Consider the following 13,020-nt stretch of genomic DNA (forward strand, 5'->3'; position numbering starts at 1 on the left):
CTTCTTAACCCCTTTCTTCTCATTTTGTACATGCTATTGGGTTGAGAAATTTAAATAATAATCATTTCAATAATGTAGTATTTTGACAGATAGCTTTCATGTTAGGAGAACAACTTCAATTTCTTTTTCCTTGTCTTCCTGTGAGAGAGGTTCAGACATAAACATTTCACTTCTCTCTCAGCCCAATGACTGCATCACAATCTTTCAGACAATTCAGTCTGTCTGTACATAAACCTGTCCATTGCTGAGGATTTTCAGTGTGTACAAAAACAAAAAAAAGTTTTCAAAGGGGAGAAGTGTCCTTTTGAACTTCAATGACTTTGCTACTTGTTTGAAAAGAACAAAACAGCAAAAAATTATGGGGTTAGGGCTTAAGTTAGTTGATTTAAAAAGTTTTATTGGAGCATACATTTCTTAAAAGCAAAACGCTTTTATGTGAAGTGTTATACAAAGTGTTTCCTCTTTTTGTTTCTGATATTTCTTTCTATGCTTAAGTGCCGCATGAGAAAGAAAACAGAATGCTGCACACAAATATCTATGAGTTCCATGGTGATGTATAAGAATATGTAAATGAAAATTACATTTTCAAACACAGGTAGTGGTTGGCCCTCATGCAAAGTTCAAGGTTGAAAGCAAATAAATGACTTCTGGATATTGGACATTATATGTTATGTACACACATAAATATATTGAAAAAAATCAATGGTACTCACATTTTCCAATCTATATTTTAAATTTATATTTTGTTAGATATGCTTTATACCTACCATTGGAAACAGTTAAGTGTGGACACAGTGTTACGTTTAAGAAACCTGGGCTTGAAGAGCAAAAGTCAGAATGCCATCAGTGCTGAAGAACTTCAGTGGGTCATCTGGTCTACTTCTCAGCGTCTGGGTATGCAAATCATTGTTAATTTGCCTGTTCTTAAGTTGCCTCCATCTCTAGAGATGGAGGTGTCATGGACTCCTTTAGTAGGCTAACATGACACTGCTGACTGTTCCCACACGTTGAGGGGATTTGGGAAGAGAAGCCTTGGAGACATGACAGTTTTCTTCAAATACAGTTCTCTTCCTTTTTAAGTGAATTTGAAACAGCTCTCTTTATTCTCCAAAGGCAATTCTCCACAATTAAAAATTAATCAAGAATTATACAAGTTCAAAGCTGGAGAGCTAGCGAATTGTACTTTTCTTATTGCTAGGCAGAAGCACCACCTTAGCCAGAAAACTAGAATAACTACCATCCTTTTCAGAATTAGTCTCAGTTTTTCATGAAGTTTGAATATGCAAGGTCCTCAGGAATGCATTCCTCACAAGAAATGGAACTTTAGTTGGTCTGAAGTGCTGTCATGTGGAGGAATATTATATCTCTTGGACATTGCTCCAGCGACTAGGCTGTGAGCCATGGAGATAAATCATAAGAAGGCATATTTTGATATATGGTAAAGACTTAATAACAAAGCTGTCCAAAACTTAAATGGACTGTCTAAAAATCCAGAGGATTCCTGGTCTCTGGAATAGTCTAAGCAAAGGTGGAACGATCATGCACAGAGGGTGCTGTGAGAGTCCTCACTAGTTAAAACGTTGGGTGGAATAGCACTTAAGGTACTTCCTACTCTAAGCTTTTATGACTAAATGGCTCAATTACTTTAATCTTTTTTGATGAGAGCTATCTATCTCATATTTCTTCAATAATCTTGGTTGTCGTTTATGAATTTTTCCAAATTATTTACATATATAAATTTTAAATGTATATATGCCACTGATAAGCAACATTTATCTACCTATCTATATCTGTGCTTATCTTTTAAATCAAAGACTTAAAATATTTGACAAAAGAGCCAAGAATACTCAATGGAGAAAAGAGTTTCTTCAATAAACAGTGCTAGGAAAATGGATATTCACATGTAGAAGAATAAAACTAGATCTCTATTCTATCTTACACCACTCACAACAATTAAATCTAACAGATTAAAAACTTAAATGTAATACTGGAAACCATAAACACCTAGAAGAAAACAGGAAAAGCTTCCTGGCAATGATTTTTTAGATATGACACCTAAAGCACAAGCAACAAAAAGCAAAAATAAACAAGCGGACTACATCAAACTAAAAAGCTTCTGCAGAGCAAAAGCAGTGATCAACAAAATGAAAAGACAAACTACAGAATGGGAAAAAGTATTTGCAAACTCTATGTCTGATAAGGGGCTAACATCCAAAATGTATAAAGCACTCATACAACTCAATAGCAAAAAAACCAAACAATTCGATTAAAAAATGGGCAAAGGACCTGAATAGACATTTTCCCAAAGAAGATATATGAATAGCCAACAGGTACAAGAAAAGATGCTCAACGTTACTAATCATTAGGCAAATGCAAACTGAAACCACAATGAAATATCATCTCATGCCTGTTAGAATGGTTATCATCAAAAAGACAAGGGGGGCTTCCCTGGTGGCGCAGTGGTTGAGAATCTGTCTGCCAATGCAGGGGACACGGGTTCGAGCCCTGGTCCGGGAAGATCCCACATGCCGCAGAGCAACTGGGCCCGTGAGCCACAATTGTTGAGCCTGCACATCTGGAACCTGTGCTCCGCAACAAGAGAGGCCGCGATAATGAGAGGCCCACGCACCACGATGAAGAGTGGCCCCCACTTGCCGCAACTAGAGAAAGCCCTCGCACAGAAACGAAGACCAACACAGACATAAAAAAAATAATAATAATAATAAATAAATTAAAAAAAAAAAAAGACAAGGGATAACAAATGCTGGTGAGGACGTGGAGAAAAGGATGTGCACAAGAAACTCTTGTGCACTGATGGTGGGAATGTAAATTGGTATGGCCACTATGGAAAACAGTATGGAAGTTCCTCAAAAAGTTAAAAATAGAACCACCATGTGATCCAGCAATTCCACTTCTGGACATATACCCTAAGGGAACTAAAACACTCCGTCAGGGAGGTATTTACACTCCCATGCTCATTGCAGCATTATTTACAATAGCGAAGACATGGAAACAACCTAAGTGTCCACTGACGGATGATTAGATAAAGAAGATGCAGTATGTATATAACGAAATATTATTCAGCCACAAAAAGAAGCAAATCCTGCTACTGGCAACAACCTGGATGCACCTTGAGGGCATTATACTAAGTAAAATAAGTCAGAGAGAAAGACAAACACTGTATCATCTCACTTATATGTGGTATCTAAACAAACAAACAAACAAAAACCCAAGCTCATAGAAAAAGAGATCAGATTTGTGGTTACCAGAGGTCGAGGGTGGGGAAAGGGAATTGGATAAAGGCTGTCAAAGATACAAACTTCCAGTTATAAGATAAATAAATAATGGGGATGTAATATACATGATGACTATAGTTAACACAGCTGTAATGGTATATTTGAAAGTTGCTGAGAGTAAATCATAAGAGTTTTCATCACTAGAAAAAAACACTTTTTTCTCTTTTTTGGATCTATATGAGATGATGGATGTCAACTAAACTCATTGTGGTAACCATTGCACGATATACATAAATCAAATCATTATTCTGTACACCTTACACTTATATAGTGTATATCAATTATGTCTTGAAAAAACTGGAAAATAAAATAACTACAGGCCGGTGGGAAAATATACACCATTAGTGAATGCAATTGGGTCTGTCTACACAAGACCAAAAATCTGTCCGGAAAGTAAAAAATTTAGATGAACAATTGGTGATTCTCTCTGCATAGGTATAATTATTCTTTTCCATTATTTTCTACTTCCCCAGGAACCCACATTATACATCTTGATATCACTTTTGATTTCTCTTTTCTTCCTATTCCACATGTTTGTAAAGCCCATTGCTTATAGCTCTGCGATATCTTTTCAATACATCTCTCCCTTTCCCTTTGCATTGCTGCCTCCCTAATTCCTCCCTTAATATTGCTCACCCGGACTATGACAATTGTTCCCTGTCTGTTCTGCTCACAACACTCATTCGTTCATCTGACATGTGTAACAGGCGCCCACTATGTTCCACTTGGGGCTACAGCAGCAAACAACAGCAATACCTTGTCTTCAGAGCCTCCGTCCTTGTATAGAGACACAAACTAAACAATCCCTTCTCTCTCAATCTGTCTAGGACACAAGAATCAAGTTTTTAAAAATCATGGTGGTAATTATGTCACCACTTAAAAACCTTTGGTGAGTTTGCACTCTGAAATTTAAGATGCTTCATGGACTTAAAGTCCCTTTCTAGGCCAATATTCCCCAACCACCTCCATTTTTTCATTTGGTTGAGAAAACTCTGACACATTATCCGTTCACAAACAACCCTAGTGCTTCCTGCCCACCCCCCTCCTCCTTTTTCTCAAGAGCTGTTCTTTCTACAGTGCCATGCCAGATGGTCCCCAGATGCTCACGTCCTATATACACACCTTGTACTGTCCCCCCCACCTCACAGATCCTGTGAATATGCTGGGACGTCACTCTTGTGGTTAGGTTACTCATCAGTTGTCTCTGAGTTAATCAACAGGGAGATCATCTGGATGGGGCTGACCTAATCAGGTAAGTGCTCAAGAGGGGCTGGGCCCTGCTTCAGCTCAATCCTGCTGGTCTTGAAGCAGCAAACTCATGTTGTATAGGGAACCACATGGCAGGGAATGGTGAGTGGCCTCTAGGAGCTGAGAATGACCCCTAAGTGGCAGCCAGTGAGAGAGCGGGGAATAGGTCCTACAACTACAAGGAACTAAATTCTGCCAACAACCTGCCTGAGTTTAGCTGAAGGACCCAAGCCTCAGATGAGACTGCAGCGGGCTAACACCTTGATTCCAGCCTAACGAGATTCTGAGCAAAGGACCCAGCTAACCCCGGTCCTGAGCCACAGAAACTGTGAGCTAATAAACTGGTCATGTTGTAAGCAGCTGAATGTGTGGTAATTGGTTAGGCTGCTATATAAAACTAAAACTCCAATTTTACCTGGAAATATCCTCCCATTCACCAAGATCCAGTTTAAATGTTTATCTTTTTTGATGTTTGCCCTTATTTCCCCATCCAAAAGTGATCTTTCTAAATTTCTATATGATCTTGTTTCCCCCTTATGGCACTTCCTACTTTTATTACAGCTGTCGGCGTATGTCTTATTTCTTGTTCTGAATTGTGGATTCCTTGAGAGGAGGGATGGTTTGCCTTATGTACGTATGCATATGTTTCGTAGAAGCATTGAACCCAGTATTCACTTAGGCCATCTAGGAAATATTTCTCAGGGATCTAAGAGTTAACAGAGCTTCAGTCTTCGGCTTCACACTCACTTTTTTTGTGCTTGTGAGCAGCTTCATGTGACTTAGCACAAGTACAGATTTTTGTGACCTGACCCTCCCTAAAAACTGTCATGCAAAAGGCTAATTCTTTTGTCAAAGACTAAACAACATGCAAGTTCAACATATTTAAAATCCAGAGTTGAAGGTCCTTAAAAACAGATTTATGAGTTAAGAAATTTGCAGATAAGCAAGGTAGCATTTAGAGCCACCCAGGACACCGTGACGCTTGCTGTCCAGAGGCGAGCTCAGGGGCAGCGGTCGTCATCCACACATGCCACTTCCTATTCCCTAACCTCACAGTTTCTCTCACCAGTGGGTACTCAGGTGGGTTGAAATAAGAAATAATGAGGAACCCAGGCTCGGAAAAGAGCTTCCCCCGGCAGTGGAAGCATTACGGCCAGAGTTGGTTAATTGAAATCATGCATCGAACTAAGTTGCCACTCTGATGCGATCTGACAAAAATGATCATAGGATAAAATTGCCTCTTGCTGATCCCCACCTATCTTACATTTCAACTTGCAGCAAGATTGAAGCAAACTGCTCCAATTTACTGCTCCCGACCTGCTGATAATGGACACTTTGCCGTGCACTCTCCCTTCATTACTGCTTAGGTCAGGGCTGTTAACAGGGACTCTTGCCACTTTTGACAGATAGTCACTACCAAGATGAATGGCGGTAGCCACATGACCACTTAGGACCAGGCCTTCCCTCTCCAGCACCTTCAAAATGCCTTTAAAAAAAATAAAATAAAGTAAAAGACCACACTTCACTGTTTAACTCTTTATTAACTAGGAGAATCAATAGAAACCAGGCAACTGTGACCTCCTGATTCCTTTACTGCAGAGCTGCAACTATTTCAAAGAAACCACTTAACAGCATTTGAAAAAGAAACTTTCTAGCGAAGCTGCCTTTGTACATTCTGTTCTATTGGGAATGGAAACTGGGCTGTAAATTGAGTTCCTGGGGTAGGGAGGGAGTTATTCACCCAAAGTCTCAACTGTGCTAAATCTTAAGAAGAAGTGGCTGCGTTTCTGAGTTTAAAGGGGCTTATTTAAGAGTAATAAAAAAAAATGTTTTTAGAGAAAATAGGCTATTTTTAATATCACACAGATGAATGGAACCCATCAACAGCCTGGTACTCCATCATTTCAATTATTCATAAACAACCTTTCATGAAGAACTTTTTACTACCAACATTTCTAAGTTATTCTACTTATATTTATAGAGAAAAAAAAAAAGATGGGAGAGGGATGCATGTATCTTTCTGTGCTATTTTAATAGACACCATAGATTAGATAGTAAGTGCTTAATAAGTTCTAAGAGCAAGTTAAAGGGGGATAATGTTTTATGTTCCTTAAGGCTTCTAACTTAAATCTGTATATAAACTGTGTATAGACTTCATATAGAATGCTTTAGTTTTTTATCTAATTCCTGACACATGCATTCATCTTTGCATTTGACAGTCAAATGAGCTCTCACAACCCTTATTAGATTTACACTGCATTGTCTAATTCACTTTGCCTCATGAAATTAGATGAACTATTAAATACCATAATCTGTTATCCACCATTAAAATTAATTGATTTTCATGTCACTTTAGAACTAATGAATTATCTAGAGATAGTCTCATAAAGTACAAAGCATAGTGGGAAAACTCTTTTATTCCCCATCATTTCTAGTAAGGGTGAACAGTCCTATGCTTTTGCTAGTTTGTCTCTCAGCAGAAATCTCAAAAACAGAGCAGTATTCAATAATTACACTTCATGGGTAAGAGCCACGTTTATGAAAAAGGTTTCAAAGATGTGGATGATGTGATGCCTAATATTGCTCTGGGAGAGGTTTGTCATATGGAAGGATATTTCCAGATACAGTATGGTGTTGCCATCAGGATAACAGAATTGAAATGGACATGCTATTAAACAGAAACAAAATTCTACCAAATAGTAATAGTCTTAAAAATAAATACAAGAGTAGTATTTGTGTTGCCTGAAAAAATCTTATTTGATATTGCAGTTCAAAGATAGCTATTGCTATATCTATATAGCTATATCTATAGCTATTGCTATCAAAAATATAGCTATTGCATAGCTATATTACAATAATAATAACTCATGGTTATAGAAAATTTATTATGTGCCAGGCACTCTGTCAAGCATTTTTAACAAGGATTGTTTTATTTAATCCTCAAATGCTCCCATGATACGGGCTTTGTTTTTACCCTCATCTCACAGGTAGGGAAACTGAGGCTGAGAGAGAATAAGCACCTTGTTCAAATTCACATAATCAATAAATAAGGAATTGGGATATGAATCAAAAGCAGTCTTACTCCAAAGTCAGGATCCTAAGTGTTATACCCTGGGGCCTCTTACTTCTGTAATATCACTGTATCACTTGGCACGGATGGTATGAGAGGCCATTGTTATCCATTAATATTTATTAATATAATCCTTTCACTTGTAAATTGGTTTATTCAAGGAAAAAAAAATCTTGCTTTTTAAAATGATCTTCCATTTAATAAAATGCTCCATGTGAATTTTAACATACTTAACAAAGCTCTGTGTTTAATGGCACTTTTTTTCCCCCATTGCAACATTAAAAGTGGGCAGTAGGTGTACTGTACATCCACATATGCTGAAGAAATCTTGCGAGGTGGGTTCAAAGGAGGACTGAAATCATCCCTGGCTGAGTGAGGGGACAATGTGTTCTGGTTTGCCTGGGACTGTTCTGGTTTTTGCTAGTGGTCCCAACATAATTATTAACAGAACCCCCTTTTATTCTCAATATTGCCCCAGTTTGGATAATAAATTAGAGAGTTACCTTATCTTAGGGGAGAAGTTTTTCTGCTTATTAGTGAATTCAACCGTAAAGCACCTCCATCAATCTCATGGAATTGAACATGTTGCTACCCCAGTGAGCTTTAATAAAATATTTCTAATCTGCATGCTGGAGCATCAAAAGGAGTAGATAGACCTGCTACATCGGACTCCTTCCTCACCCTTTTCTATTATTTCCTTTCTTAAGTTGGTCACTGTGATGGCCTTTTTGGTGTGTAAGCTTGGCTAGGCTACCGCTCCCAGTTACTCAGTCAAACACTAATCTAGGTGTTGTTTTGTAGATGTTTTGTAGATGTGATTCAAGTCCTTAATCAGGTGACTTTAAGGAAGAAGATTCTAGGAAATCTGGGTGGGCCTGATTCAATCAGCTGAAATGCCTCAAGAGCAAGCAGAGGCTTCTCTGAAGAAATTCCACCTGTGGACCCAAGAGCTCCAGCCCGACCGCCTGCCCTAAGGATTTCAGACTTGCCTCCCAGCCCCCCCTCAACTGCGTCAGCAAATTCCTTGCGGTAAATCTCTTTATACTATATTATCTCCTACTGGGTTCGCTTCTCTCGTTGAATCCTGACTGATACAGTCCCTAGTGCCTGTTGAGTCTTGCGTCAAATCCTTCGCACGGTCTTCCGGACTCCTTTAACTTCATGCCTATGTAACGCTGATGGCTCCCTGCCTACGCTCTCTCGTTCTCAGCCTGATAAACGCTCCTAGAGCCTTACTCTCATCATTTAGCATCTAATCCTTATCAAGGGCTAACATGCCCCAGGCACACTGTTAGGCACTGAGGATACAAAGATGAACAGAGCATAGTCTGTTTCCCAGGGTCTCACCACCACGTCACTCCCCAGCACAAAATTTGCAAAGTACCCCCCCTCCCCCCCAGTGCCCGAAGGACAAGGGAAATGACTCAGCCTGGCAAAGCAGACCCTACTGACTTTAATCTGCCTCACGGGACTCAGATCCCACAAGTGCCTAAAGCACGAGCCTGGCTGCTCTCCTCCTGGCCCCCAACAGGGCCGACCGACATCTGTATTTCCTGCGGCTTCACTGTAAAGTTTGTGTTCTGCTACAGGGAGCAAAACCTGGCTATTTAAAGCACAGTGAATACAGAGAATTAATTACTTACAAAATTGCTGGAAGGGCTGGAGACATGGGCTCCCGACGGGTCCTTCAGGAACGGCTCTCAGAATCACACCTCTGAAGTGGCCCATCGCGGAAGCTGCCTGCTTTGCCACAATCAGGAAGGTGGAGAATCCACTGGATTTGTTAACTGGAACTTTCATCTCAGGGTCAGGAAGCTGTTGCTTGCCACCACTACCCCATCTTCCTCTCAGCGCCCACGAAGCTAGTGGCTGGTCACTGAGAAACGGCTGCAGGAAACCCAGCATCTCCAAGAGGCCACTTGCCCGCAGAAAGCTGGAGAAGCGGCAGGAAGATGGCTTCCACTGTGCGTCTGCCTCCCAAGTCCGCTGTGGGAGCATCTAATTGGCACTCAGGACTCCAGCTGCAAGGGATTCTGGAAAACGAGGCATTTAGTTTCCCAGCTGCTCGCAGTACGAGAAGGCTCAGCAGCAGGAGGTTAAAATGGATGCTGAGCGCCGCCCACATTTCCCACCACGGCTGGTTTTTATCTAACCTGGAAAGTTTGTATGCCTGTCCTACTTAAATAAGGATTATTGACTTTAATAAAAAGCCTTGGTGTGCTTAGAACTTAGCAGAATTCCTAGTACATACATAGAGGTATTTCACATACATGTTGAATGGATGAATGAATGAAACACAAAAGTAATTCATCCATTTATCGACACAATCACAATTATAAATTGTAATTTAAGTGTCATAAGTAAAACTTTCCCAGCACATTATAAGAACTATATCCCATATACTGCCCAGTACAGCATTTGCAAGTGGAAGGCACTCAATATATATTTCTTGAATGAGTGGAGGGATGAATACAGAGCTATCAGAGGATACAGTCTGATATGCATTTCTCAAGTAGACCCGCATAACCAGCATTAATGTTTCTCTAGGGCACTAAGTCATTAGACTGGAGGGTGATATTTAATTTTCCATATTATAGAAGCTCATGATATAAATATTGCCTCTATGTTGATAAGTTTTGTCTCCTAAGAATTATTTTTATTGGGTGCCTCCTCCTAAAAATTGCAGCCTAGTGAAAACAAATTAATTCCATACAAACATGATATAATTTTCTGAACAAATAATACGCTTCATTTCCAAAGACTAATGGTAAAGAAGATTTATATAATATCACACTCCTGATCACTTATATTTGCAGTGAGGAGAAAGGCAGATAAAGCCTAAGGGAGAGAAGTTGGGGCATCATTTGATGTAATCATGGTGCTATGGTCTGAACGTTTGTGTCCCCCCCAAATTCATATGTTGATATACTAATGCCCAATGTGATGGTACTAGGAGGTGAGGCCTTTGGGAGGTACTTAGGTCATGAGGGTGGAGCCCTCATGAATGGGATTAGTGTTCTTATAAAAGAGACACCACAGAGCTCCCTAGTCCCTTCTGCCACATGAGGACACAGTGAGAAGCCTGAGGCCCAGAAGAGGGCCCTCACCCAACCACACTGGCATCCTGATTTTGGACTTATGGCCTCCAGAACTGTGAGAAATAAATTTCTGTTGTTTATAAGCCACCCAGTCTGTGGTCTTTTGTTATAGCAGCCTGAACGGACTAAGACACGTGGCAAACAAAAAAAATGCAGGAAAGATGGCCTTTGCATAGATGGGATACAGTTCTATGAGAGAGAATTGTTAGAACGCATTTTATTCCTCTGAAATCTGTCCCCACGTACGTGGGGCACTTGTCATGCACATTGTGCCTCTCAAGCAACTTTCCATAAACTCAAAGAAAGATGCTTTGGAATTGGATAATTTGACATCTGTATCGCAGGCACTATAATGAGAAGTCACGTGATGTGCTGCCCACAGGAGAGCAGGCAGTGCTGCATACACACTGTCTGCACTTACAAAATGCCCCAGGTATACCTCTATGGGCTGGTGAGTTATTACTGGAAAGACAAGTTTACTGTATCATTCTTCACGTTAAGTTAGGGATATCACTATGTTTTCAAGAAGACTTCCTTAGAAACCATCAGTAATTAAAATTATTTTACTTTAATTAAACATTTTGTCTTTCTTTTCTATTAAACTGAAGCTACTATAATAGTATACACATCTTCCAAAAGATAACCTGGTGGAGAAGTCTTCCTTGTAATAACTCACCTCATGAATATTTTTATAACAATATACCAGGCTTACCTTTAAGACTCTATCTCAGGGTTTCCTACCTGTGGCACTAAGAGCATTCTGTTTCTATATGTATATACCGTTCGTTTGGTTGTTGTAGAGTAACAAGTGGACAATCATTTCTTCATATCAATCCAGGTAAAAAGAGATTTATGTTCATTCATTTAAAAATATTTACAGAGTACTGTGTTCCAGTACAATGTTCTAGAGCAAGGGTTGGCAAACTACAGCCACAGGCCAAATCTGGCCAGCTGACTGTTCTTTGTAAATAAAGTTTTATTAGAACACACACACACACACAAAAAGAGCATTCTGTTTCAGATAATTCTATGTGGGGCGGGGGGATGCTGTGCTGTGCATTACAGGATGTTTAACAACATCCCTGATCTCTGCCCACTAGTTGCCAGTAGCAAATCCCTTCCCCCTCTTCTCCCCACCCCACCTCAATTTGTGATAATCAGAACTATCTCTAGACATGGCCAAATGTCCCCTGGCGGGCTATGGTTGAGAATCACTGCTCTAGCTCAAGGTCAAAGTTTTTGGTAATCAGAGAGCTGTTGCTAGAAATCAGAACCACCAAGGCTATATCTGGCTATGTCTTAGAGAAAACCATTATCTCCTGTGTGTGTGATGTAAGACACAGCATGGTAATTTAAAGCAGTTCACAGTGACTCAAAACACAAATTTTCCCATTATTTTAGAGAGATGAGTCTGAGATGCCTGGCACCCACCACTAACCCCTGTTTTTCTGTACTAGAATATTCTATAATTATAGATATCACAATATTTGGAATTTACATTTCAATACTTCACCAAAGTTGTATTAAACTTCCTTCATTTTGACTCAGTTACAACTGAGCTAACTCAGCGTAGTGAGCGTTAGCTGATCTTTCAGGCTTACGTAGAAGGAACACACCACAACGCTTGCAGGAGGCCTGGCCTTATTTTATACCAGAAGAGAGATGTATTTAAGTTGCATTTTCATAGCAACTCCATCTTTCTAGCTGCCCAGGTCAAAATGTTTGAGTCATCCTTGACTCCTGTCTTTCTATCATATCACATTTTCAAACACTTAGTAAATCCTATTGGTTTTACCTTCAAAATATATCGAGGATACTCAAAATACTTACTCAAATGACCTGCATAGGACACATGGATTGGATACCAGAGGGAGGAAGAAAGGAGCTGTGTTGCTTGATAGAGCTGACTAATCTAGTCAGGACTGCTTGCTGCCCTTCTCCCCTACTGTACCCCTCTCCTAGTTGACTAAGTACCCGTGGTAAGCAAGAGTCTTCTCCGCTTCACTTTATATCAAACTCCATTCACGCATCCTCTTATGTGCTTGTTTCAAAGAGAAATCAACAGCATGGACCGTTTTTATCAGTATCCCTCCCGCATACTTTCAACCACATGGAAGGTGTGTATGAATTCTGTATTTTTGCCACTATTCTAGTTCATGCAACACAAGGCAACAAGTCAAAGGTGGACTTCCCAGGGAGCTAATGAACCTTTGAGAGGCCTTTGCCTCTCTAGCTCCTGAAATGGATAAAGGCTGGCATGGGGGGGTGTCCGTCATGTAGCTTTAACAAATGTGCAGTGGGCCAGAGT

General features: G+C 40.0%; 2 long non-coding RNA genes across 2 annotated transcripts in view; one reads left to right on the plus strand and one right to left on the minus strand.

Moving 5' to 3' along the window:
• Positions 1-13,020, plus strand: part of LOC309631856 — a 916,236-nt gene that overhangs the window by 748,908 nt on the left and 154,308 nt on the right. The gene's annotated exons all lie outside the window — the stretch shown is intronic.
• The window catches only part of LOC309631769, a 551,953-nt gene that overhangs the window by 157,871 nt on the left and 381,062 nt on the right, over positions 1-13,020 (minus strand). The window contains exon 9 of the long non-coding RNA XR_014246515.1: positions 9,258-9,647. This is a non-coding gene — a long non-coding RNA (uncharacterized lncRNA). The remainder of the gene's footprint in view (positions 1-9,257; positions 9,648-13,020) is intronic.

The sequence above is a fragment of the Balaenoptera borealis genome (genome assembly GCF_965194805.1).
Source record: "Balaenoptera borealis genome assembly, chromosome: 7".
Classification (NCBI taxonomy): Eukaryota; Metazoa; Chordata; class Mammalia; order Artiodactyla; family Balaenopteridae; genus Balaenoptera; species Balaenoptera borealis.